The 27,417-nt window shown below is 35.6% G+C and overlaps 1 long non-coding RNA gene across 1 annotated transcript; it reads right to left on the bottom strand.

Moving 5' to 3' along the window:
• Positions 1–12,582: 12,582 nt before the first annotated feature.
• On the bottom strand, positions 12,583–16,071 carry LOC128930033 (uncharacterized). The gene is made up of 3 exons (XR_008477522.2): positions 15,652–16,071; positions 14,819–14,903; positions 12,583–13,191 (listed from the first exon to the last, which is right to left on the bottom strand). It is a non-coding gene; the product is annotated as an uncharacterized LOC128930033 (long non-coding RNA).
• Between the last annotated feature and the right edge of the window lie 11,346 nt (positions 16,072–27,417).

Raw genomic sequence — 27,417 nt, 5'->3', positions numbered from 1 at the left:
TTTGAGCACTCATATTTGGAAGTCCTGAGCATAGCACAAAAATGGATAATTCAGATGTGGAAATTAAAGAAACAACATATATGGTTGCCCTTTGGTATCTACAGTGGGGGGATGGTGGGATAGGATTGGTTCCCAGACTCCTGCAGATGTTCAAGTCTTTTTATAGGAAATGGCATAATATTTGCATAAATATAGTCTATGCATATTTACATTGACATAGTTATAATACCTATGTCAATGTAAACGCTATGCAAATAGTTGTTTTACTGTGCTATTTCAAAATTTGTTTTTTAGTGTTGTATTATTATTTTTCTATTATCTTCCTGAATATTTTCAGTCTCCAGTTGGTTGAATACATGGGTGCGGAACCTTGAATTCAGAGAGCTGACTGTGTAGTGAGACTTAAAGATACTGGCAGAAATTAGCCACATGAAGGTAGAGGAGGGTGAGTGTATGAGAGTCAGGTGAGCAAAGACACAGAAGCCAAAGAGAGCATATCTTACAAAATTAAAAGAAGTTGACTTTAGCTGGGGTGCTGGATAAGAAAGAAGAAACAATGAAAATGTGTTGAACATCTTCCAACAGCTCCCACTTGTCCTTAGCCATTCCCAGAGATGGGAACCAGAGAGGAGGAGCAAGAACCAGGAGAAAAGATGAGTTCATTCTTTCATATGTTAAGTTTTAGGTGGATGAGTTGGTGGTCATCCAAGTAGAAATGTATGAAAAACTATTATTATACACAGCTCTAACATCCAAAGGAACAATCTAGTAGGGAGATAGAGGATAAATTTATGAATGTTGGCTAAAACCATGATACAGAAAAAATTTTCCAAGGAGAAGATGATTATGTCTGTTTTTTTTTATAAACAAATCTTGCTTTATCAAATAAAATATCATACATGGTTCAAGAACACTCAAATAGTAAGTCAAATATAGTCAGATGTTAAAGATTAGTCTTCCAGCATTATAGTCAATGATGCCATGGATGCCTATCATCTCTCCATGGTAAATTCACACCCACACCTCAGTGGCTACCAAACCAGCACAGTTTCTTTAACTGAGCTATCTGAAGCTGCCAGTTTGAGAACTATTGACTATTTTTTCCAGGCTCTGAATAGCTCTAGGGATCTCAGCAGAGGTGGGAGGAACCAGCTCCACCCTGGCATAGTATCAAAAGCTTCAAATCAAGGTGTCAAATAAGTCACATCAGTGTTCACCAGCACTGGGGCCTTTTCTACAAGGTTACAGACTAATTGGGCCATGGTTTTATAATCTTTTGATTTTTAAAGTCTTGCCTAAGAAATCTTTCCTATATCAAAACATTGTAAATATGTTCTCCCAAGTTTTCTTTTAGCTACTTTTTTTGAGACGGAGTCTTACTCTGTTGTCCAGGTTGGATGGAGTGCAGTGATGTGATATTGGCTGACGGCAACCTCCTTCTCTCGAGTTCAAGCGATTCTTTTGCACAAACCTGTCTTCTATGAAAATTGTTTTTGCATGATTATTATTCTAAAGAAGGTTTAGTTTTTTGCCCACTAGATTATTGTTTTTTTTTTTAGAAAAGTTTGCTCACATTTTCTGTAAGAAAATTTTGAAAAGCTGTATTATTATACATGTTTTTAAGTTAACTTCCAAATTTGTTCATAATTATTTTAAATAATTGCAAAGAATATGACTTCTGGTATACTATAAATATTTAAGTTTAATTGTTGTGTTACTCTTTCAAATGTAGTGGGCTCCCAATGCCTTAGCAATTTGTAACTATTATCATCTCTTTAAATGATACATGAATAAGCTCTCTAATGTTTGAAAACTGTACATGACTTTTTAATCTTGAATTGCTATTTCATAGCACATCACCCACGGAATTTTATCTTTATATAGTATACATTTATGCTTTAAAGTATTTTACCGAACATCTTAGCATGTTTTGCTATATCAAGAAATAGATATATAAATGTTTAAACTTAGGATTTTATTATTATTTTCATCATTAATATTCCTGTGACCATAATGCCCTAACTATTAAAATGTATTTTCAGGACTAAGCTGCATTCATAATAGAAATAATATATAATTAATCAAAGGAACATAAATAAGAAATAAACTCTCATAGAGTAATATTTAACATAAAGTATAGTTTTATTGCAAATGATTTTGAGATATGTGGAATGCTTCTTCTTTTTTTTTTGAGACAGAGTCTCAGTCTGTTGCCAGGCTGGAGGGCAGAGGTGCGATCTTGACTCACAACCTCCGCCTCCCAGGTTCAATCAATTCTCTTGCCTCAGCTGGAACTATGGGTGCCCGCCACTATGCCCAGCTAATTTTTGTATTTTTAGTAGAGATGAGGTTTCACCATATTGGACAAGATGGTCTCGAACTCCTTACCTCACCCGCCTCAGCCTCCCAAAGTGCTGGGATTACAGGCATGAGCCACCGTGCCTGGCCTCTTATTTCTTCTTTTCAATTTTTTTTTGAATAAAGAAGGAAAATTATGAAGATTTTATTTATATAAGTTAAGGGAATAAAAGGATTTTGTTAGAGCAGTGTTCCTCAACTCTTTGAATCCTTTCAGACTTATATGCCAAAACCACATTGTGCCATATTAAACATTTTTTATGATCTTTCAGTTGGCAATTTATTTGAATTCTACTTCAACTTTGTTGAAAGCAAAAACCTGGTTTTAAAAAATTACATTGCAAATGGATTTTTTAAACTCAGTCTTTGAAGTAATTTATTTTCTCGGCCCCAACACCAATATATGAAAATATTCTTTTGTTGGGTGTGTCAGAGATTTCTTCTTCTTGTAACAATGCACCATGTTAAGATTCCAGATAGATGAGAAGGGCAATGATTAAGAGGGAATTCAAGTGGGAGAAGGACAGTTGGAAAGGAGAAAGGGGAAAAGTAACATTCCTACTTTTTAGGAATGTCCATAGCCGGATCAAATTGAAGACATGGGTATGCAAGGAAGTTCAAGATATGAAATTTGATTTTTCTTAAAATATCTGTGGACTTGCTTAACACCCGAGAAAGTTTTTGTACCTCTAGAGTCAAGACAACTGCACTGAATCATTTTTTCCTCACCATTGAGATAAGAACACAATGCCAATCATGCCACTTTCATTATTCCAGAAGTGGGAAAAACTTTTGTTTTAAAGTAATATGAAAATAGTGTGGAAAAGTAACACTGGGATAAAGAAAACAAAGTTTTTATTTTTATTGTAAATACTGGCACATCATTTCATAAACACAAATCTAATAAATTTATATTTCCTGATGACCAAACTAATCACACTGAAAGTTATGCTACCAATGTAAAGTTATTTTTTTATCTTGAAATCAAATAAACATTTCTTTCAAAAACGTGTTAATAGAAAAGACTGCATACTTTCCCAAATATCCAACAAGTTTTTAAATATGACCTGTTAGTGCAATTATGAAAGTAGAAAACATTGTCTTAGGTATATTCATCAGGCTTCAAGAACCAAATATAGAAGAAATTGTGATGCTTTTCTGGGAGAACAAAACATTAGAAACATTTCCTAATAGGCTGAAACAGAAACTGAATGTTCCTCAAATATAGACAACTGTTTGTTCTGCAGTACTTCCTTGGTTTAAATAAAAACGTTCCGGCCAATGTGGAAGCCTGTGTAAAACCACTTTGATATCCCCAGCTAAGAAGGCATTATAATACATTATAACTCATAAATCATTTAAAAATTTCAATGAGCAAACTTAATTCATATTCCCTTCTCTTTGCTTCTTGTAGGAAAAAATAAGTACCTATATTCACTAAGTCTGCAATCCTTGTTTTGAAATGTTACTGGGTTAACTCACTCAGTAGATACCTTTCACACCTTAATAACTGTATCTTTCCTCATTCCCATGGGAGAATTACTGCTTGCAGTGAGGTATATGGTTGGCATATGTCTGCATGTTACTAAAATCTTTCTGAGTTTACACGTACTATATTATGCCCTGGTGGGAAAACTGTAAAACTGTGTGTTTGTATGCATGTGCTGTGGAGGGTGTTATATAGTCTACTTGACCAGTTAACAAGTTCCTATTTATTACAAATGTTCCTGAGAGGACCTATAAGAATCTTTCAAAAGCTGATGTCCACTGTTTTAAAAGCTCTACATCTTCGGAGGCTGAGGCGGATGAATCACGAGGTCGGGAGTTCAAGACAAGCCTGGCCAATATGGTGAAACCCCGTCTCTACTAGAAAACTTAGCTGGGTGTAGTGGCAGGCACCTGTAATTCCAGCTACTTGGTAGGCTGAGGCAGGAGAATTACTCATACCTGGGAGGTGGAGGTTGCATTGAGCCGAGATCATGCTACTGCACTCCATGCACTCCAGCTCCGGCAAGAGTGAACAGTGTGAGACTCTGTCTAAAAAAAAAATAAAAAAATAAAAAATCTCTACATCAAGCTAAGCTAATCTCCTGTCTGTGAATCCTGATTGTGAAGACTGTGAAATGTGTGAAAGGACAGAAAAGGAAAAGGAAGTAGAAGATGATGGGAAAGCATATGTCCCACTGTATGCCAGGGTCCTGCAGCTCTAACAACCATCTCCCTCTTTCTCCTCTTTCATCAAATACCATGTTTTTCTAGGAGAATCACCAGGATACATGATCCAGGAATTCCAAAGTCCCGCTGAACTGTCTTTACACTGCTAACAAATAAACGATGAGGTTTACATAGTAACTTTATTTTTAAAGTTATAAAAAACAAAACTAATTTAGATCAAGCAACTTCATTTTGCAACTACTTAAGAAATGATAACTTCTGAAGCACTTTGTTTCAAATTTTATATTATCTGTTTGCTTACTCTAAACAGACTATTGTCATAAAATCATAATACCTCTATAGTAAATACTTCTGTAATAAAACTCAAACCTCTTAACTTGGATTATAAGGCCCCTTAGGTTTTGAGGTTTTAGTTTCTGAATAACCCTCTAATACTTGATGCCATTTTCCCTCACCCTCACAACTTTCCAGACACACTCACTTCTTTTTATTTCTTGATCTTTGCCAAAATGTTTCCATCGCAGGACATTCTTATTTTCTTATCCAGGAATGATGGTTAACCAGTGTTTCAGATAAATCCAACCTTTTAACAGTTTTAGCTCACACCCTAGACCTACAACATTGGGGACCTTTCCAGATGATCACTTCTTTTTTTTTTTTTTTTTTTTTTTTGAGACGAAGTTTCACTCTTGTTACCCAGGCTGGAGTGCAATGGTGCAATCTCAGCTCACCGCAACCTCCGCCTCCTGGGTTCAGCCAATCCTCCTGTCTCAGCCTCCTGAGTAGCTGGGATTACAGGCACACACCACCATGCCCAGCTAATTTTTTGTATTTTTAGTAGAGACGGGGTTTCACCATGTTGACCAGGATGGTCTCGATCTCTTGACCTCGTGATCCACCCGCCTCGGCCTCCCAAAGTGCTGGGATTACAGGCTTGAGCCACGGCGCCCAGCAGATAATCACTTTTAAAGGAGTATTTCTCAACTACTCTCTATTTACGTACTCTAATTATTTACTATATAGAAGTGATCACAACCTGAATTAGTTCATTAATGTGTTCATATGTTTATTATCTTTGTTTGAGCAGATAAGGACCTCATCTGTCTTACTTGTTCTTGTATACTCAGTATGTATACATAAAATAATGCCTGACCCAATGCAGGTAGTCAAAACTACTGTTGCATGACTGCAGAAAAACTAAAGAGATTAGACCAAAATTAGAGAATAGTTGGTGCAAAAAATACAGATTTATCCAAATGAGATAGTGTGTTTTCAAAGCACTTACCAACATGTTTTATTTTAATTTAAATCTGTTTTCTTACATTGGAATATCCATCTCTAACTCTCAGAGTTCATACATCTCTGTAGTTGGGATAGTAGCTATCTGTTGGGTGGCATAATGGACACAGCCTAAGACATACTTTCTGACCCATCAGTTTAAAAGGGATCTATTTGAATGGTCCTATATTTCCACTGGAAAACATGCACCCCTTCTCGTCCCTTCTCAGTTGAGTCTGACATCTGTTTGTTCACCTATGTGATGACAATGTTGCATCCCAGATGGCCTTATCGGAAGAGTGCTGACATCTTCAGGAATAACTTTGTTCTAGCATATGATTTATCCTCCCCAGATTGGGTGGGGAAAATCAATACCCAAATGTGTAGCTTTGCTGTTGCTGACTTGCTTTAAAAAATGTAATAGGCTAAAGTTAACCAAATAAGATTTCAGATTCACCCCTTTTTATTCCACAAAGTAGACAAAATTCAAGATAAACACAGACTGATGGCCAAACCTTCCCCATGGCTGTTAATAATAAGAAGGGCATTATTACAAAAGGTGAATGATTTTGCTGATTTGCTTCCCTCTCTGTTTGATGTATAAGTATCTCTCACTCCTGCTGATAAAAAGAGTTAATCTCTTTGTGGAAGTCTCAGCATTTTGCCATACAAGCAGCTCTTTTACAAAAACTCAAATAATTAGAGACCTTAGGAATAACCAACTATTAAGTCAAAAATTACTTCTAAAATAAGTTACCTATGTAGGTTTCATTAAATTTTCACCAAGGACTGATAACTTAATTTGAGCTTCTCTGTATATAATTTTGGAACATTGTACTCTCTTATGTGAAAGGGCCAATAAGTTGTTTTCATTTTTATTTTTAAATTAATGGTGTTAGTTATTTTAGAAAATCACATCTTTATTCATTAAAGGCTTAGGGCACCTTATGAAGTAATAGAAGTAGCACTATTTTGGGACTATAATAGATGGTTCTCTGAGTACCATATTACTTTATTGTTACATTTCAGGTTTGCAAATTTATGTAGCTTTAGTATATTTTGGGGCTGCTAATTAAAATTACCCTCCTCACACTCTTTCCAATAAAGGATGCCCTCCAAAGAAACTAAAACATTAACCATATAAATTTTTATTGTGAACTCCTTAAAGTTTTGTAATATATACGTCAGTGGCACAGAAAGATAATTTTTTAATATGTATTTGATAATTGTAATTATTTTGATTACCAGTATCCAGAGTTTCACTTCTCCTTTTTTTACATATAGCATCAAATATAAGAAAGGGAAAAATACAGAAATTTATATTTTTAAAGCTAACTTTTTAAACATGATACATTCTAACTTTAATTTTATGATTAGTAACACATGACAACATAAATAGACATAGGCTATTGTTAATATGACAACAAATTCATGGCTTTATTTCTTTTAAAAATGGCTCATTGTGTAACAATTTTAATATAACTTCCTCATGCCTGTATATAAACAAGACAGACAGGAATATGCAAATATATAAATCACAGGGAGGCAGAAAGTCTTCAACATGTTACCAGTATTAGTATCTGGCCTGGATTGCAGAATTCATCTTATTCATCTTGTAAGAAACTGGATAATAAAGTTTATATTAAGTTTTCATTAAAATAAATTTTAGGAGAGATCCAAGATGGCCGATTACTAGCAGCTCAGGATTGTAGCTCCCAGTGAAAGCACAGAGAACGAGAGGATGCCACACTTTCAGACGAATTTTTGTTGCTCACAGACCAGGAGATTCCCAGCAGAGGAGCCCCACGGGTTACCAGTGTGACTCTGTGGCCGGTGTGGTGGTTGGTTGATGTTTGGAGCTCCAGGAAGGCAGAGTCACCCATTCAGCTGATTGAAAAAGAGACTCAAGAAGGAAGCCAGACCGGAGATTCCCAGGCAGAAAAGCACCATGAATCTTAATGCTGCTGTTTTAGCCAGTGCAGTGGGTTGCTAAGATTCTGGCACTGGGAATCAATCAGTTGGTTGTCCACTCAGAAGACCCAATTTGAAAGTCGGTAATTACAAAGATGACAGGTGGATAAATTTACAGTGATGGGAAGAAACCAACATAAAAAGGCTGAGAATACCCAAAATCAGAATGCCTCTCCCTCTACAGGGGATCACAGTTCCTCGTCAACAAGGAAACATGGCCTGATGGAGAACGAGTGCATTCCATTAACAGATTAGGCTTCAGAAGGTGGATAATAAGAAACTTCTGTGAGTTAAAAGAATATGTTCTAGCCCAATGTAAAGAAACTAAGAACCTTGAAAAAAGGTTTGATGAAATCCTAATGAAAACAGACAATTTAGAGAGGAATATAAGTGAATTAATGGAACTGAAGAATACAATACGAGAACTCCGGGAAGTATGCCCAGGTTTTAATAGTCAAATTCATCAAGAAGAATAAAAGATATCAGAGGTTGAAGACCAACTTAATGAAATGAAATGAGAAGACAAGATTAGAGAAGAAAGAGTAAAAAGGAATGAGCAAAGTCTCCAAGAAATATGGGACTATGTGAAGAGACCTAATTTACCTTTGATAGGTGTACCTGAATGTCATGAAAAGAATGAATCCAAGCTGGAAAATATCCTTTAGGATATTATTCAGGAAAACTTTCCTAACCTAGTAATGCAGGACAATACTCAACTCCAGGTAATACAGAGAACACCACTAAGATATTCCTCAAGTAGAGCAACCCCAAGACACATAGTCATTAGATTCACCAGGGTTGAAATAAAGGAGAAAATTCTAAGGGCAGCTAGAGAGAAAGGTCAGGTTACCCATAAAGGGAAGCCTATCAGACTCACAGCAGATCTCTCAGCTGAAACCCTACAAACTAGTAGAGAGTGGGGGTCAGTATTCAATATCCTCAAAGAAAAGAATTTTCAACCTAGAATCTCATATCCAGCCAAACTAAGCTTCATAAATGAAGGAAAAATAAAATTTTTCACGAACAAGCAAGCTCTCAGAGATTTCATCACCACAAGGTCTGCTTTATAAGAGCTTCTGAAAGAACAAGAAAGGGACAACCAGTATCAGTCATCCCAAAAACTTACCAAAAGGTAAAGAGTATCTCCATAATGAAGAATCTATATCAACTAATGGGCAAAATAGCCAGCTAGCATTAAACAACAATATTAAACTCACAAATATCAATATTAATCCTAAATTTAAATGGAATAAATGCCCCAATCAAAGACACAGATGGGCAAATTGAATAAAAAGTCAAAACCCATCAGTATGCTGTATCCAGATCCATCTCATAAGCAAGGACACACAAAGACTCAAAACAAAGGGTTGGTGGGAGACTTACCAATCAAATGGAGAGCAAAACAAAAACAAAAACGAAAAACAAAACAGGAGTTGTAACTTTCATCTCTGACAAAATAGACCTTAATAGTAACAAAGGCTAAAAGAAACAAAGAAGGACATTACATAATGGTAAAATGATCAATGCAACAACAGGAGTCAATGATCATAAATATATATGCACCCAATATAGGAACACCCAGATACATAAGACAAGTTCTTAATGACTTATAAAGAGACTTGGACTCCCGCACAATAATAGCGGGAGACTTTGACACCACATTGTTAATATTCAATGGATCAATGAGATAGAATATTACAGGGACATCTATGATTTGAACTCAGACCTGGAACAAGTAAACTCAGTGAATATTTATAGAATTCTTCATCCCAGGTCCACAGAACATACATTTTTCTCAGTATCACATTACACCTATTTTGAAAGTGACCACATAATTGGAAGTAAATCACTCTTCAGTATTTGCATAGCATTTCACAGACTTAAATGAAATATTGGTTGGCTGTTTGTTATTTTCTTCCCTTATTCCTTCCTATCTCCGCTGTTAAGCACAATTATTGGCATAAAAGAGGTTTTTAATACCATTTTTAGATTGTATTCCAGCCTGGGCAATAGAGCAAGACTCCTGTTCTCTCTCCACCTTCCTCTTTCTCTTTCTTTCTTTCAAAAAAAAAAAAGATAAACTTTATTATCTTACATTATGCTTAAAATCCTGCATCATGTTCAAAAATTGGAGGTTTCTGCAGTCACTAAATGTTTTTAATAAGTCTCTTAAAGTATATCAAATTATTTAAAATAATGACTTAATATATTTTAAACATATTTATATATGTTGGGTTAGGTGCTATTAAACAAATTTTATTGGGTTTGTAGTACTCTGTTTTACTAGAAACTGTATAAAGCCACCTTGAGGGCAGCACAAAGAGTGGCTATTCACTGACTTGTTAGTAACTGACACGCCAGTTCCTTCAAAGCACTTGACTAAAATTACTTATAAAAAATTTCCAGGTGATAGAATGAACATAATCTCAAAAGTGCCAACAGTTTTTGGTACTACACACTGTTCTTTACACATTTAACCATGACAGTAACTCTGGAGAACAGCCATTATCTCCTATTTTATGGATAAGGAAATTGAAGATTAGATAGATATAGAGTTTTGTCAAGTTCTCACAGCTGATACTAGTCAAAGTCAAGATTTAAACCCACATCTTTTGATTCTCGCCCATAGCATAGTCCTTCCTCTCTCATCATTTATTAAATTCCTCTGTTTAAACATATCAGTCAAAGACTGTGGAAGGATAGGGTAGATGCTTTAACTCAAGCCCCAAAAACCTGTTCCATCTTTTTCTGAGAGTTTGAAAACTAGTAGAGAATGTCATAATTTGACTGCATATTGAGAATGAAAGGGAAAGCAATTAATCCAATCACAAAAAGGAGGTACAGTGAGCAAACAATTTAAGAAGAGTTTTTTCTTAACTTTGAAGGCTTCAAAGCATAGCAGTTGGGCAATATATTTTATGAAATATCTGCTTTTAATATCAGGCTATAATTGAAGCTATTTTAATTCTTTCATATATGTTTTAGAATAGAAAACATGCTCAATATTAACTGACCTATTTTACAGCTATTTTATTGTGCATGATTAAAAATCTTGTTTGATTCACTTTCTTTCTTTTTGTTTGTTTGTTTATTGTACTTTAGGTTCTGGGGTACATGTGCAGATCATGCAGGATTGTTGCATAGGTATACTCATGGCAATGTGGTTTGCTGCCTCCATCACCCCATCACCTACATCTGGCATTTCTCCCCATGTTATCCCTCCATGACCTCCCCACTTTCACCCTGACTTCCTGAACAGACCCCAGTGTGTGATACTCCCTTCCCTGTGTCCATGTGTTCTCATTGTTCATCACTCACCTATGAGTGAGATCCTGTGGTGTTTGCTTTTCTGTTTTTGTGTCAGTTTGCTGAGAATAATGGTTTCCAGATTCATCCATGTCCCTAAAAAGGACACAAACTCATCATTTTTTATGGCTACATAGTATTCCATGGTGTATATGTGCCACATTTTCTCTGTCCAGTCTATTGTCGATGGGCATTTAGGTTGATTCCAGGTCTTTGCTATTGTAAACAGTGTTGCCATGAACATACATGTGCATGTGTCTTTATAATAGAATGATTTATAATCCTTTGGTTATATAACCAGTAATAGGACTGCTGGGTCAAATGGAATTTCTATGTCCTTGAGGAATCGCCACACTGTCTTCCACAATTGTGGAACTACTTTACACTCCGACCAACAGTGTAAGAGCATTCCTATTTCTCCACATCCTCTCCAGCATCTGTTGTCTCCAGATTTTTTAATGATCACCATTCTAACTGGTGTAAGGTGGTATCTCAATGTGGTTTTGATTTGCATTTCTCTAATAATCAGTGATGATGAGCATTTATGTTTGTTGGCCTCATATATGTCTTCTTTTGAAAAGTGTCTGTTCATATCCTTTGCCCACTTTTGGATGGGTTTGTTCGTGTTTTTCTTGTAAATCTGTTTTAGTTCTTTATAGATTCTGGATATTAGCCATTTGTCAGATGGGTAGATTGCAAAAATTTTTGCCCATTCTGTTAGTTGCTGGTTCACTCTAGTGATTGTTTTTTTTTTGCTGTACAGAAGCTCTGGAGTTTAAGTAGGTCCCATTTGTCTATTTTGGCTTTTGTTGCCAATGCTTTTGGTATTTTAGTCATGAAGTCCCTGCCTATGCCTATGTCCTGAATGGCTTTGCCTAGGTTTTCTTCTAGGGTTTTATGGTGTTAGGTCTTATGTTCAAATCTTTAATCTATCTGGAGTTAATTTTAGTGTAAGGTGTCAGGAATGGTTCTAGTTTCTGCTTTCTGCACACTGCTAGCCAGTTTTCCCAACACCATTTATTACAGGGAATCCTTTCCCCATTGCTTGTTTTTGTCAGGTTTGTCAAAGATCAGATGGTTGTAGATGTGTGGTGTTGCTTCTGAGGCCTGTGTTCTGTTCCATTGGTCTATATCTCTGTTTTGGTACCAGTACCATGCTGTTTTGATTACTGTAGCCTTGTAGTATAGTTTGAAATCAGGTGATGTGAATCCTCCGGCTTTGTTCTCTTTGCTTGGGATTGTTTTGGCTATGCAGGCTCTCTTTTGCTTCCATATGAAGTTTAAGGTGTTTTTTTCCAGTTCTTTGAAGAAGGTCATTGGTGATTCACTTTCTTAAGAGGTGAACAAAGCACAATTCTGTCTTCACATCATAAAAATATACCTATACTGTAATTTGAAGTGACACTTGATGTCCAATCTGTCCATAGAATAGATAATTTTATGCCACACGAAGTTTAAGCCATAATTTGATTGCCATCTTTTTATTATCTCCTTGTATTTTCTATACAATGCTTGATAATTTGGCCACTGACATTAAGTTACAACTAGAAGCACAAAGTGTACTCTTGATTTGGAAATATAATTACAAAAGACAAGCAACCAAAAGCAAAACAGCCTGTAAGATGTATGAGTAACGTATATTTGTTATTTGTCTTCCTAACATTTGTTGAGTCTCCATTTCTCCTTCTTTTAGCTTTGATGCTTGAATGGTATATGATAGGCTAGAATAATGATCCCCAAAAGAAACCCAGGTCCCAATCTCTAAAACCAGTGACTGCTATTTTGTATGGCAAAAGTAATTTTTCAAATGTGATTAAGCTAAGGATCTTGGCATAGGGAGATTATCCTACATTACCTGGACAGTTTTGATATGTGAATTACATTACTGTAGAAGGACTACTGTAGAAGAAGGCAATGTGACCACTAAAGCAAGATGTTACAGTGTTGGCTTTAAAGACAAAGGGGCCAAGAGCCAAAGAATATAGCTCTAGAAGTTGGAAAGGCAAGTCAACAAATTCTTACCCAGAGCCCCCAGGGAGAGCACAGCCTTGACACCTTGATTTTGACCTAGTAAAACTGGTTTCCGACTTCTGACTTCCAGACCTGTAAGAGAATAAATTATGTTTTATTAACCCACAAAGGTTATGGTGATGATTTTTTAGAGCAGCCATAGGAAATTAATACAGATGGGATTCAGGGGTGGAACCAGTGACCTAGTTCTAAGCTAATCAATATACCATTTTCCTACCCACAATCAAACATTTCAAAATGGCTTACATTATCCAATCAGAGGTAAAAGTAAGACTGCTGAAAAGAGATAGGGGAATTGTCCCATTAGGCGGAATCTTAGAGGATGTGAGAGCTGGAAAGCTGAAGCCATCTACTGTTCACAAGTGAAAACCTGCATAAGTGTAAAGCCAAATGGAGACCTGGAAGATGTGAGAGTGGAGAGAGCAAAAGATAGAAAACAAGAAAGAGTAGAGGAGTGCAAAGGAGGTAGGTTTGCCGAGTGCTAGCAGTATTCGATATCTTGAGTACCTCAAGATATATCTCAAACCATCCTTCCTCCTGCACTTCCCAGTCAAGTGCATTAATCAGCTTCCTATTTTCATAAACCAGGTCAGCTTCCTTTTCTGCCATTTGCAAGTGAAAGGGCTCCATGTAAACACATCTTTAGGTTTGAGTTTTTAGATTGTTTTTTGTAAGTAACAAAGGTGAATACAATTATATGGCCGGTAGCATGTATACTTTACTACGTAAACATAATTGGAGACTGTATGAACAGGCACACTTCATATGTTTAAAAGATAAGAATATAAGCAATATAGAGAGAGCTGGCCACATAATCATCAGGGAGTAGGCTGGGAAGACAAACCCTAAGGGAGGAAGTTAATTTACTTGGGCGGGATTCCAGTCCTATTTACTTAGAGACTCTTTTGCCAAATTCTAGTAGGGTTCCTCATACCTAATGTATCAGGACACATTATCCAATCCTAAACTACTTTATATTAAGAATAAAATATTGCTTTAACTGATCTTTGTCTTTTTTAATATTAAACAGCTGTTTAGAAATTTCTTTTGGTGCTGCTTAGTTACTATTTTTCAATCCCAGAGTAAATAGAGAGGATTGTCTCCCCACCCCCAACACCTTTCACTTGCCACCAAGATAGAACATTTGTTTTCTGTGAAAAGAACCAATATCACATTAAAAAATTGAAAGTCCACAGTTTGGTATAGGCTTTGGTATCTGTAAAGTTACGATGGTGAGGTAAATTACTTGAGTGAAAGTATTGGGTAAGTTTCATATTAGCTAAAAGATAGGAAAGAAAACTTGCAGATTGTACCGGCAGTTTTTGTAGGACATAGTCTTGCTAGGACTTTCTTTATTATTTACAAGGGACAATTGTTCTAAGTAAAAATCGTAATAATGGGGTGATAGAAATATTCAAAATATAAATATGACCATCTTAAAATCCTGCCTAAAAATATGAGTATCATATAAATCAATCACTCATAAACAGTCCTTAATTTTCTCAAATGATTTGATTTTCTCATGTAGTACCTGATTTGCAGAATATATGATACCTAGTTTTAGTAAATAACAACACCTATTTCTCCCACAAAAAAATCAATTTAAGTGTTCTGTCCTAAGTCTTCCATTTTAGGCTATTTCTATTGATGAAAATTTAAGAAGGTGACGCTCTCTATATTTTTTGCTGTCAAAATATACCTGCATAGTGATTTGATATAGTATGTAGATAGATAATTTGTGACTGGTGACTACTTGGAGACATCTTCTGAAGAAAGACAGGAAGCTGTTGAAAACAGACAAATGGCCAATCAGCATTTCAGTGAAGGATGTTCAGTATAATTTTACCAGTTTCAATGTCTTTATAAAGGTAGAAGAGTATATTTTTACTGAAGTACATCAAAAGATGGGGTCCAAAGCAGTTAGGAACTACTTAACAATTAAGACTAATTTATATTCTGAAAATATTAAGTCTAGCTTGTTTTTGACACCACATGCTTAAGTGACTCATTCTCTCACTCATTAATCTGTAGATGTCAATGCTTGTACTGAACACAGAGAAATAATATGTTGTGTCTCTCGTCTACCTAACAGTGACCACTAGACTATCAAATACCAGAGCTATAACTTAGTAGCTTCATTCTGAAATGTTAACTTGTCAGTACCTGGAGACCTCGTCTAAGTTTCATGATTTATTTCACTTGGAACTTACAAGTGTAACTTCATTATTCCTTTCTCTCTAATCGAAGTTTGTATTATAAATACAAACTTTAAATGATAAATGGAGAATTTCCAAATCACCAAAGAAATATTCATAAAGTCACAGTCTGTATAACCTAATTCCCACTTGGAATACAACGAAGTACAAAACTTTTCATGTATTGGCTGGGCACAGTGGCTCACGCCTGTAATCCCAGCACTTTGAGAGGCCAAGGCAGGCAGAACACTTCAGGTTAGGTGTTTGAGACCAGTCCTGGCCAACACGGTAAAACCCATCCCTACCAAAAATACAAAAATTAGCTGGGAAGGCACACCTGTAATCCCAGCTACTGGGGAAGCTGAGGCATAAGAATCCCTTGAATCTGGGAGGCCAAGGTTGCAGTGATCTGAGATTGTGACATTGCACTTCAGCCTGGGCAATAGAGTGAGATTGTCTAAGAAACAAACAAACAAACTTTTTACGTATTAAATAAATGAGTTAAGAAAACACGGTATGTGATTAAAATAGCAATGAACCACATTCTAATGGCACATATAGTTATTGCTTGGTATTTAGGAGGAATTGGTTGTAGGAACCACCCCCTAGACCAACATCCACTGGTGCTCAAGTCCTTAATGCTGTAGTATTTGGATGTAACTCATGCACATTGTCTACTTTAAATAATCTCTGGGTTACTTGTAATACCTAATTTAATGCCCACACATCACTTCATTAGTGTGGATTCAATGTAGTACTTGGTGTGGCAAATTCAAGTTTTGCTTTTCAAAGCTTTGTGGAATGTTTTTCCAAACATTTTCAATCCTTAGTTGATTGAGTCCATTAATGCAGTACCCACAGATATAGAGGGCTGACTATATTTTTCAGTTATAGACACAACCTTAGAAACACTTTATGCAGAATTGATAAAGAATCAGTAGCACTATGATGATTCATAATAACAAAATTGACTCCATCCTTAAGAAATACCAAAATGAGTATCTTTTAATTTAAAATTTTTATAGCTAAATAATTCAAAAACTTATTTAACTAATTTAATTTTCTGCAATAGAGAAAATAAAAAATAGGTAAATCACCGATCAAGAGAAAAAAATAGATTTTTTAAAACCTATGCCCTAGATTAGATACATATCCATTACAATCTCTTACATAGTTTCTATTTATATAACCAAAGCTGACATTCATAATGACTGACCCAGAATCACTGTTGAGTACTGAATAATCAGAAATAAAAATTATTTTCTTTGCACAACATACTGTTGTTTTAAAAAATTCACTGAGGTCTTCAATTTAAAAAATGTAATCTATACTTTATTATTATTATTTTTTAAAAGAGCCACTCATGCAAGCAAGTACAACAAACACATAGTGCTAAAAGACAGAGTCAAAAGGTGATTCCTTGATCAAGTCCACCAAACGTTTAATCCTTCTTCCCAGAAACAAAACAAAACAAAACAATAAAACCACTTTCAATGTTCTAAGTTCTTTCTTCCGGTTTGCTTTTTCAAAAAATATTCAGTAATGTTCCAAAGGTTGTTTGTTTTTGTTTTTAATTACATGCCTTATTTATTGGCTTCTTTTAGATATTGAGGATTTACCTCTTTAGCACCACCCCAGATCATGTCCTTTTCCCTATTTTCACAAACTAGATAAACCATATTTTAAATTCTCAGTCTAGCTTTACTTCGTTACATATATGCAATTATTGTTCACTGTATTGCCTACCCTATCATGTACAAATTTTCACCTAGGAATTAATAACAGACTTGTTAAAAATGACTTAACTTACTATGCATTTATGGCAAATTATTTTTCCTAACTTTTCCAAATATTTAGTAGTGTTTCCCCCAAAATGTTGCTTATAAGATAATAACATTAGTCCTACTAGCTTTTCATCTAGACCATCCTCTGCATTTATCTGCCCTTCTTGGTCTAAATTAGACTTATTTCTTACTGGGTCTGGTACTTTCTGGTAATTCTCACTTTGTTTACTGGTCTCCTGGGATCACCTCTTTCCTGGATCCCATGTCTTCATCTGTCTCAGCCTATTCTGCAATTTTGCGGTAATTATATCTTTTGGTTGCTTCTAAGGAAAAACTCATGAAAGATTTAATTTTGAGACATTGTATTTTTGAAAATATTCTCTCCTGACATTTTATTGTTTTTGGCGGTGGTTGGTTGTTTGCTTGTTTGTTTTTTGAGATGGAGTTTTGCTTTTGTCACCCAGGCTGGAATACAGTGCTGCAATGTCAGCTAACTGCAACCCTCCTGGGTTGAAGCGACTCTCTTGCCTCAGCCTCCCAAGTAGCTGGGATTGCAGATGCCCAGCTAATTTTTGCATTTTTAGTAGAAATGGGGTTTCACCATGTTGACCATGCTGTTCTCAGACTCCTGACCTCAAGGATCCACACACCTTGGCCTCCCAAAGTGTTGGAATTACAGGCACAAGCCACGGCGCCCGGCTTCTCTCCTTACATTTGAATGCTAGCTTAGTTGGGCATAGAATTTTAGGTTCAAAAAGCATTTTCCTTCAGAACTTTAAGTTATTGCTTCTCTTTCTTCTAAAAATCAGTGCTGCTACTGACAATACCAGTGACACTTAATTTTATTTCTCTGCATGTATATTTTTCCCCATATTTGGAAAGTCTTAGGAAAGCCTCTTCAAACTTTGTTTTCTGAACTTCTGCAAGGATGCGACTTGATATTTTTTAATGTCTTGTGCGAATCATTTCGTAGTCTTTTGTACTCTGAGAGTTCGTGCTTTTGAATGGCCTTCCCTCCATTTTCTTTGTTGTCCCTTGAGCACTTATCATTTGAATGTTGGACCTCCTGGTTTGAATTCAAATTCTGTGTTTTTTTTTACATGCTACTTCATAACACTGTGTCTTTTTTCTACCTAGATGATATTTCTTTTATTTAATATTCCAACATGCCTACCAAAAATTTTAATTGTATACTATCATACACAAGACAACCAGATTTTTATTTTATGATTTTTTTTATGATATGATATTTGTTTTGTGGGCATAATCTCCTCTTACTCGCTGGAGCTATTATAGTTTCATTTTTCTGTTATGCTTTTCTTTGATTACTTCTCTTTGTCCCTTTTAGTTTTTTGTGTTCATTTTTGGGGCCTCATTTGTTTCAATTTACCCTTTCAGACTGAAGGCCTTCCTCAAATGACTGGAGACTCTTGGCTATATATTTAGATTTGAAACTGAGGAATGCCAGATACTGGAAATGCATCTTTTGAGTAGAAAATGGGGTTGGAAGGAGAGCCCTTTGGATCACTAGAGAAGAGTCAGTGAATCATCTGCTTAGGGTAGGAGTTGGAGGGTGAGGGAAGGGATGGAGGGCATACGTGCTGCCTGTTAGAGTGCTTACAAAGAGGCCAAGTGTCCATCAGCTCATATTAGTCTCTTCCAAATCTTCTGGGTTTCAGACCTGATGTCACCACAGTCTTCTGTTTAACCGAAGGTCTCCAGGTTCAGAGTTTCAGAGTTGGGTATATAGAGAGTAAATAGAGAGAGAAGGAGTGGTTGAGAGATAATTTCCTTCCTGTGAAGAGTGAAGGTGGAGACCTGGAGTTCCAAACCTAGGTTTCCCCTCCTTCACCACATATATAGACTTTCAACCAATATTTCTGCTCTCATACCCTCTTTTGGTAGCTAGCATTTCCAAATGATGACCCTTTTAGATACAAATTCATTCACTTACTGTGGAAGTTCTTAACTTTGGAGACAGCTTTCTTTTCTTTTTCTTTCTGATATGGTCAATTAACACCACTCTCCAAAATTTGCTTAAATTTTCCATCCCTTAATGTCTCATCCTCTGCTTCTTTTTACCCCTTATGGGTTAACATTATTTTTTAGCCTTTATTACTACTTTAACAGTATATTGGAAACTAAAGGTGGTCTCCATAATATGCAAAGAGAATACTCAAAAATAATTTTGGGTTGTCCTCAAATTTTTTTCAATAGACTTTATTTTTAGAGTACTTTTACATTTACAGCAATAATGAGCATAAAATACAGAGAGCTCTCATTTACTCTCTGTCCCCAACATACATACAATTTCCTCCACTACCAACATCCTGCACCAAAATGGTACATTTGCTATCTTTGATGAACCTACACTGACACATCATTATCACTCTAAGTCCATAGTTTACATTATAGTTTACTCTTGGTGAGTACTTTCTATAGATTTGGAAAAATTTATAATAACATATATCCACATTATAGTACCATACCAGATATAGTTACTGCTCTGAGAGTTCCCTGTGCTCTGCCTATTCATCCTTCCCTCCCCATTAACCCCTGGTAAGCCCTGATCTTTTTACTGGCTTCATAGGCTTTCCTTTTCCAGACTGGCATTCAATTGGAATTATACAGTGTATAGTCTTTTCAGATTGGCTTCTTTTACTTATTGGTATTCATTGAATTATCCTTTATGTCTTTTCATAGCTTGATAGCTCACTTATTTTTGGTATCAAATAATATTTCATTGTATGGCTGTACCAGAGTTTATCCATTCACCTAAAGAAGGACATCTTTGTTGCTTCCAAGTTTTGGCAACTATGAATAAAGTTGCCATAAACAATCATGTACAAAATTTTGCATAGACATAAGTTTTCAATTCATTGGGGTAAATACCAAGGAATGCAATCACTGTATGTTTAGTTATATAAGAAACTGCCAAGCTGTTTTCTAAAGTGGCTATACTATTTTTTATTCCCAGCAGCAAGAAATAAGACTTCTGTTGTTCCATGTCCTCTCTAGCATCGGTGTTGCCAGTGCATTGAGTGTTGGCCATTCTATTAGATGTGTAGTGGCATCTCATTGCTTTAACATGCAATACCCCAATGACATATAATATTGCACATCTTTTTATAGGCTTATTTACCATCTGAATATCTTCCTTGATGAGAAGTCTATTCAGATATTTTGCCCATTTTGTAATTGGGTTGTTTGCTTTCCTATTGTTGAGTTTTAAGAGTTCTTTTTATATTTTGGGTAAGAGTTTTTAATCAAATACGACTTTGGCAAATGCTTTCTCCTAGATTTATCCTGCTTTTTTATTCTTTTGACTGGGTCTTTGGCATAACTGAAATTTTCTATTTTAATAAAGTCCATCATATTAATTACATTTTAATAAAGTCAATTATATCATGAATTGTGCCTTTGGTGTTGTATGTAAGATTTTTTTTTTTTTGAGACTGAATCTTGCTCTGTCACACAGGCTGGAGTGCAGTGGCATGATCTCAGCTCACAGCAACCTCCACCTCCAGGGTTCAAATGATTCTCCTGCCTCGGCCTCCCAAGTAGCTGAGATTACAGGCACCTGCCACCATGCCTGGCAATTTGTTTTTTTTATAGGGAAACTTAGAAGGAAAAATGTTAAAGCATTAGCTTAATGTAATAACATCTACAAGATGTGTTTGTACTTAGTTTTCCTCAGGTAAGCTTTTTTTTTTAAAGAAAGAAAGAAAAGAAATGAAGAAAAGGAAAAACGATGAAGAGGAGGAGGGAGAGAGAACGGGAGTGTTGCTTAATTGCCCAGGCTAGAATGCAGTCTAAAAATGGGTATTGAAAACCTCCCTTATACCGTCAATCGTGCTTAATAATGGCCAACCAATATTTCATTTAAACCTGTGAGTAGGTGTGATGTGGTACTGATAAGAGTGCATATCTTGCATGTTTAAAGTGGAGAGTTCTATAAATGTTTATTAAGTTTACTTGTTCCGGATCTGAGTTCAAGTCCAGGATATCCTTGTTAATTTTCTGTCTCATTGATCTATCTAATATTGATGTTGAAATCTCCCACTACTACTGTGTGGGAGTCCAAGTCTCTTTACAAGTCTTATGTATCCTGTATTGGGTGCAGACACAACCAGGATCATCAGCTCTTCTTGTTGCATTGATCCTTTTACCATTGTGTCCTCTTTTGATCTTTGTTGCTTTAAAATCCATTCCATCAGAGGTGAGAATTGCAACCTCTTCTTTTTATTTATTTATTTATTTTTATTCTCCATTTGGTTGACAAATCTTTCTCCATCTCTTTGTTTTGACTCTTTATGTATCCTTGCATGTAAGATGGGTCTGGATGCAGCATACCGATGGGTTTTGGCTGTATCTTTTGACTGGGGGACTTAGTCAATTTAAATTTAAAATTATTGCCATTTGATGTTAGCTGGCTATTTTGCCCATTAGTTGATATAAATTCTTCATTATGTTGATACTCTTTACTTTTTGGTATATTTTTAGAAAGGCTAATACTGGTTGTTCCTTTCTACGTGTAATGCTTCTTTCAAAAGCTCTTGTAAAGCAGGCCTGGTGGTAATTAAATCTCTGAGTACTTGCTTACTCACAGAAGATTTTATTTTTCCTTTGATTGTAAAGCTTAGTTTGGCTGGCTGTGAAATACTGGGTTGAAAGTTCTTTTCTTTAAGGATGTTAAATATTGGCCCCCACTCTCTTCTGTCTTGTAGGATTTCTGCTGAGAGATCTGCTGTGAGTCTGATAGGCTTCCCTTTGTGGGTAACCTGACCTTTATCTCTGGCTGCCCTTAGTATTTTCTCCTTCATTTCAACCCTGGTGAATCTAACGATTATGTGCCTTGGGTTTGCTCTTCTTGAGGAATATCTTTGTGGTGTTCTCTGTATTACCTGGAGTTGAATATTGTCCTGCCTTGCTAGGTTGGGAAAGTTTTCCTGAATAATATTATTAAGAGTATTTTCCAGCTTGGATGGATTCATTCTCTTTGTCACATTCAGATATACCTATCAAACATAGATTAGGTCTTTTCACATAGTCCCATATTTCTTGGAGACTTTGCTCATTCCTTTTTATCCTTTTTACTCTATTGTTGTCTTCTCGTTTTATTTCATTAAGTTGGTCTTCAACCTCTGATATCCTTTCTTCTGCTTGATCAATTCAGCTGTTAAAATTTGTGCATACTTCGCGAAGTTCTTATGTTGTATTTTTCAACTATGTTAATTCACTTATATTCCTCTCTATATTATCTATTCTTGTTAGCATTTCATCAAACCTTTTTTCAAGGTTCTTAGTTTCTTTGCATTGTGTTAGAACAAGTTCTTTCAACTCCCAGAAGTTTCTTATCATCCACCTTCTGAAGCCTGCCTCTGTTAATGGAACACAGTCTTTCTCCATCAGGCCTTGTTCCATTGCTGATGAGGAACAACTGTAATCCCCTGTAGAGGGAGAGGTGTTCTGATCTTGGGTATTCTCAGCCTTCTTAGGCTGGTTTCTTCCCTTCGTTATACATTTATCCATCTGTCGTGTTTGTAATTACTGCCTTTCTAATTAGGTTTCTGAGTGGATGTCCCAGCGCCGAAATCTGAGCAACCCACTGCACTGGCCGAAACAGTGGTGTTAAGATTGATGGTGCTTTTCTGCACCAAAAACCTCCGTGCCAAGGGCCGGCAGAACAGCTGCGCTGGCCACAAGAGTCACAGTGGCGACCCACAGGGCTCCCCTGTTGGGAATCTCCTGGTCCGTGAACAACAAAAATTTGCCTAAAACTGTGGCGTCCTCTCGTTTTCTGTGCTTTCACTGGGAGCCACAATCCCAAGCTGCTAAGGATCAGCCATCTTGGCCAGGGTTATAGGTGTTGAGTCACTGCAATTGGCCCTGGGCTCTCTACTCTATTCCATTGATCTATTTGCTATCCTTTTACCAATACGACACTACTATCTTCAGTATAATGTTGAAAATGATTGGCGAGATGGACTGCTATGCCTTATTCCTGATCTTAGTGTAAAAGCTTCAAGTTTCTTACTGCTAAGTATGATGTTAATTGTAAGTATTTTGTAGATGTTCTTTATTAATTTAAGGAAATTCTCCTCTATTTCTAGTTTGCTGAGAGTTTTATCAAAAATCAGTGTTGGATTTTGTCAGATGCTCTTTCTGCATCTATTGATATAATCATGAGATTTTTTTCCCCTTTGACTGATTCATATTCAGGATTACATTAGCTGACTTTATATCAAACCAGCCTTGCATACCTGGTTCAAATCATAAGATAAATCCCACTTAGTTGTGGTGTCTAATTCTTTTTATACATTGTTGGGTTTTATTTTCTAATATTTTGTTGAAGATTTTCGCATTTACATTCATGAGAGATAGTTGTCTGTGGTTTTCTTTCTTTCTTTTTTTCTTGAGATGGAGTCTTGCTCTGTCTCCCAGGTTGGAGTGCATTGGCGTGATCTCAGCTCATTGCAACCTCTGTCTCCTGGGTTCAAGCGATTATCCTGCCTCAGCCTCCTGAGTAGCTGAGATTATAGGCGCATGTCACCACATCTGGCTAATTTTTGTATTTTTAGTAGAGACAAGATTTCAACATGTTGACCAAGCTGATCTCAAACTCCTGGCCTCAGGTGATCTGCCCACCTCAGCCTCCCAAAATGTTGGAACTACAGGCATGAGCCACTGCACCTGGCCTGTGGTTTTCTTTCTTATAATGTCTTTGGTTTTAGTATTTGAGTAATGCTGGCCTAATAAAATGAGCTAGAAAGTACTCCTTTTGCTTCTGTCTTCTGGAAAAGATTGTAAAAATATTGATATAATTTCTTCTTTTTTTAAAATTAACATCCACTGAAGAATTAGAGTTTTTGAATCTCCATGGATAATAAGAAGTCAATGCACATAATAATAATAATAATTCCACCATCAGAAATTCATTTTCACTCTATCAGGATGTTGAGAGGAAAAGATTTGGGAGAGTTATCATTTAGCATACAGAGTAATACAAGCTAGTAGATATTAAATCTGTTATTTTCCTCCTCTTCTCCCTCACTTCAGAGTTTCCCCTGATTATAAGAGAGGGGATTTCACATCAGTTAAGGTGGGAGAAGAGACAGTTTAAGCACTTTAAAAAAATCTCATGAAAATAAAAGCTTTAAATATTATAGGAAAGTTTCAAAATGTATACATATAAACATTTTACTTTTATCCTTGACAATATGACTATAAAGCATCACATATAAGTACACACACATATATACACACACTACCACTGCATCAGATCTTCAGTTTGAGGGACAAATAAAATTGAAAAGACAGAGAAGACACTGAAGGGAGTAAATGTCAAGAAGAAAGATTGAAAGGCCAGAATATTACAGAATACGTGGGAAATAAAAGACTACTGCTTTGACAGAAGAATTGGGTTTGGAAAGGAAGACTTGGACTATTATAAAGAGCCTCAAAAAATCTTAGTGTAAATAAAGTGGGGAGAAAATGTAAGTTTTTTGAACACTGGAAAAACATGATTAAAATTTCAATTTAGAAAAAAGAAAGTATAAAAATATTTTTGCTGCCTGCAGACCTAAATTATCTACTTCCTTATCATAGTGTTTCAAAGGCCATTCTAACTAGCCTATAATAGAATAATAATCCAGATTTCATGGTATTATTTATATAGTAAATGGTAAAAACAAGTACTTAAGGAACACTTTTATCATCAGTACTATATAAAGAGTAAATACTTAGCTGGTTATGGAATCTCAAATATCTAAGTAGTTTTCTCACAAAGCACAAGGTTTTAAAACAATGCTTCCTTAAATTTGTATCACGTATGTTTTTCCAAATAGCTCAAAGCACAAGTCCATTATCCAGTTCTCAAAATATCCCAAGACATGTGTAGACAGAAATTAATACTTCTGATTTACAGAGAAAGAAAGTGTGCATAGAAAGGCTAAGTGCTCATTGTCAGGTGGTGGGGAAGCAAAAACTAGAATCCAGGATTGATTCTACTTTTTGGAGCCTTGTGACATTTGTGTATAAAGGGTTTTGAGTTCTAGATAATACTTGTATCATTCCTGCAAAGTAATCTAAATTTACATAGAAAATACCTTATCTTGTTAGCTCTCTCTGCTTAAAAAGATAATTTCATAAAAGAAAAGACAAGTGTTATGAACTATACTAGAAGTTCAAGTTTCTGAGTTTGGAAAAGCAAAATTTAAGGGTTACTGAGTAAGAATGCAGAATTACTAGATCATTGTTGGCACACTCTACTGAAAATAAAAGGGAAACTTCAATCATTTTCACGGAGGTTTACACTAACTATGAAGTCCTGATGTTTTTAATGGCTGCAAAGCACAAAAATATGCAGTACTGAGATTTTGTTATTGAGTAAAAGCACACAACACATTGAAAGCACTGAGTTGCTTGCACTAGCTAGAATAAGAAACAGTCATTCATCTTAGTTGTCTTTGTGCCTCTAAAGGAAATGCACCAGAGAGAACCACTTCTTGAGGCCCCATCTAGTATTCTTAATTTAGTACTATTATAAGAAAGCCATTGGAGTAACCCTAATATTTTCAATACCCTGTGCCTAATGGATCCAATTTACTCATAATCCAGAGTTTAGCAAATGAAATAATGTGTGAGTTTTAATGTTTGTTTTCCACATGTAATATTTTATTTTACATATTTATGGTCACAAGTGGCATTTAAAAGTACTACTTGTATTTGCATTTATTACTCTACCCTTAACTGACAATTTGCATGGCTCTGAAAATCAACTTCTTACGTTTTCTTTTCCCTCCAATTATTTCTTTCTATTTTCTGTGATGTGGTGTACCCATCCTTTCTACAATGTGGGTTTTCCCACTTGGCACGTCCTCCTGTCTCCCTCACTCATTTATAGGCTTCTACATTTCTGCTCTCCCAGAAGGACTTTATCCCCATGATTAGGACCTTCGGATCCTTTCTTTTCCTTCTAATAATACCCAGTAAATTTTTATTTAAACCTCCATCTTGCCTGCTCCTCCCATCTCCCTTCCTGTGACTCCTCAGTTAATAACCTCAGCCATCTGGCTCCCAAATCTTTTCCTATAATCTGTTTCAGTATTAGGAGGTACTTTATCCTTACATGCTTCTTTTGGAGAACTGCCATGGTTTCATATATTGGTTTTAATTAGAGTTTGTTTGTTTTCTTTTTAATGTAACTTTCTACATGATATCTCTGCTTTGCCCTAGTTTTATTTCCTATAGCTGATGAAATTTTTATACCCTCATTGTCAAATTCAGCAGCTTCTAATTTGTATTGATTTACTTTGACATTTCTTTGTATTTAACTTGCCACATATTCCTTTTTAGGTTTATGATCCTTGCCTTTGCCTCAATGCCTTTATTTTCTCCTATCTTTCCTTTTTTTCTGTTTTCCATTTCTATAAAACCCTAATCCTTCAGCAGATAACTACCTTTTCATTATCTGTGAAGATTAAATTTTAAAAAATGTGAAGTGCTGTGGACTTGGCACAGTACGTGCTCACTAAATATTTGCTATTATTTTCATAATCATCTTGGCAATGGCTGTGAATAACCACCATATCCTAAATCACTTAGCTTATCTCACCCTATTTTCAAAAACACCTATTTATTATTTCTCATTATGTCTACTTTTCTGTTTCAGATTTTCAATTTGGATCTTCCTTGTATTTTACAATAAAGAATTGTTTGGTCTTGTTTTTGGGTTTAATAACTCTTACTACAACTTCTTATTGATGTATTTTTAAATACTTGTTCGTTGTGTTATTTACTGTCTTTACATTTTCATCTGTCTTTTTAATGGATTCACACTATAATCTCTTTCATTTTGTACCTTATAAGCTGTCTTTTATGTTTGAATTTTTTAAATTTCATTTAGAACTTTGTAAAAATACTACATATTACATCTATTTATGCCCTTTATAATATCAATTCCTTTCTATCCAATAACTTTTGAGCAGAGAACGTTGGGGTATAAAGATTTTGCAGTCACTTAAGGATTAAGAGCTTTATCTTTGTTACTGGAAAGAAAATTATGGTTTAGCTAATTCAGATTCTTGATCTAAACTTAATTACTGCACCTTTGTATATCTTAAGGAAATGTAGCTCTCTCCCTCCCTTTACACTGTTTCCCTGTATTTTGTGTATCAAGCTCTCTGCTGTTGTCAGTCTTTCCTGTTTAGTAATGCCAATACACTCTAGTTTTCTTTCCTTTATCCTGTTGATAATATTTGTATCCTGTCATCCTTTAGAAAAAGGTAAGATATGTATCTATACTGACAGGAAGGCAG

The sequence above is a fragment of the Callithrix jacchus genome, chromosome 17, assembly GCF_049354715.1.
Source record: "Callithrix jacchus isolate 240 chromosome 17, calJac240_pri, whole genome shotgun sequence".
NCBI lineage: Eukaryota > Metazoa > Chordata > Mammalia > Primates > Cebidae > Callithrix > Callithrix jacchus.
Note: the sequence above shows the minus strand (reverse complement) of the source record. Positions and strands in the feature narration are given on the sequence as shown.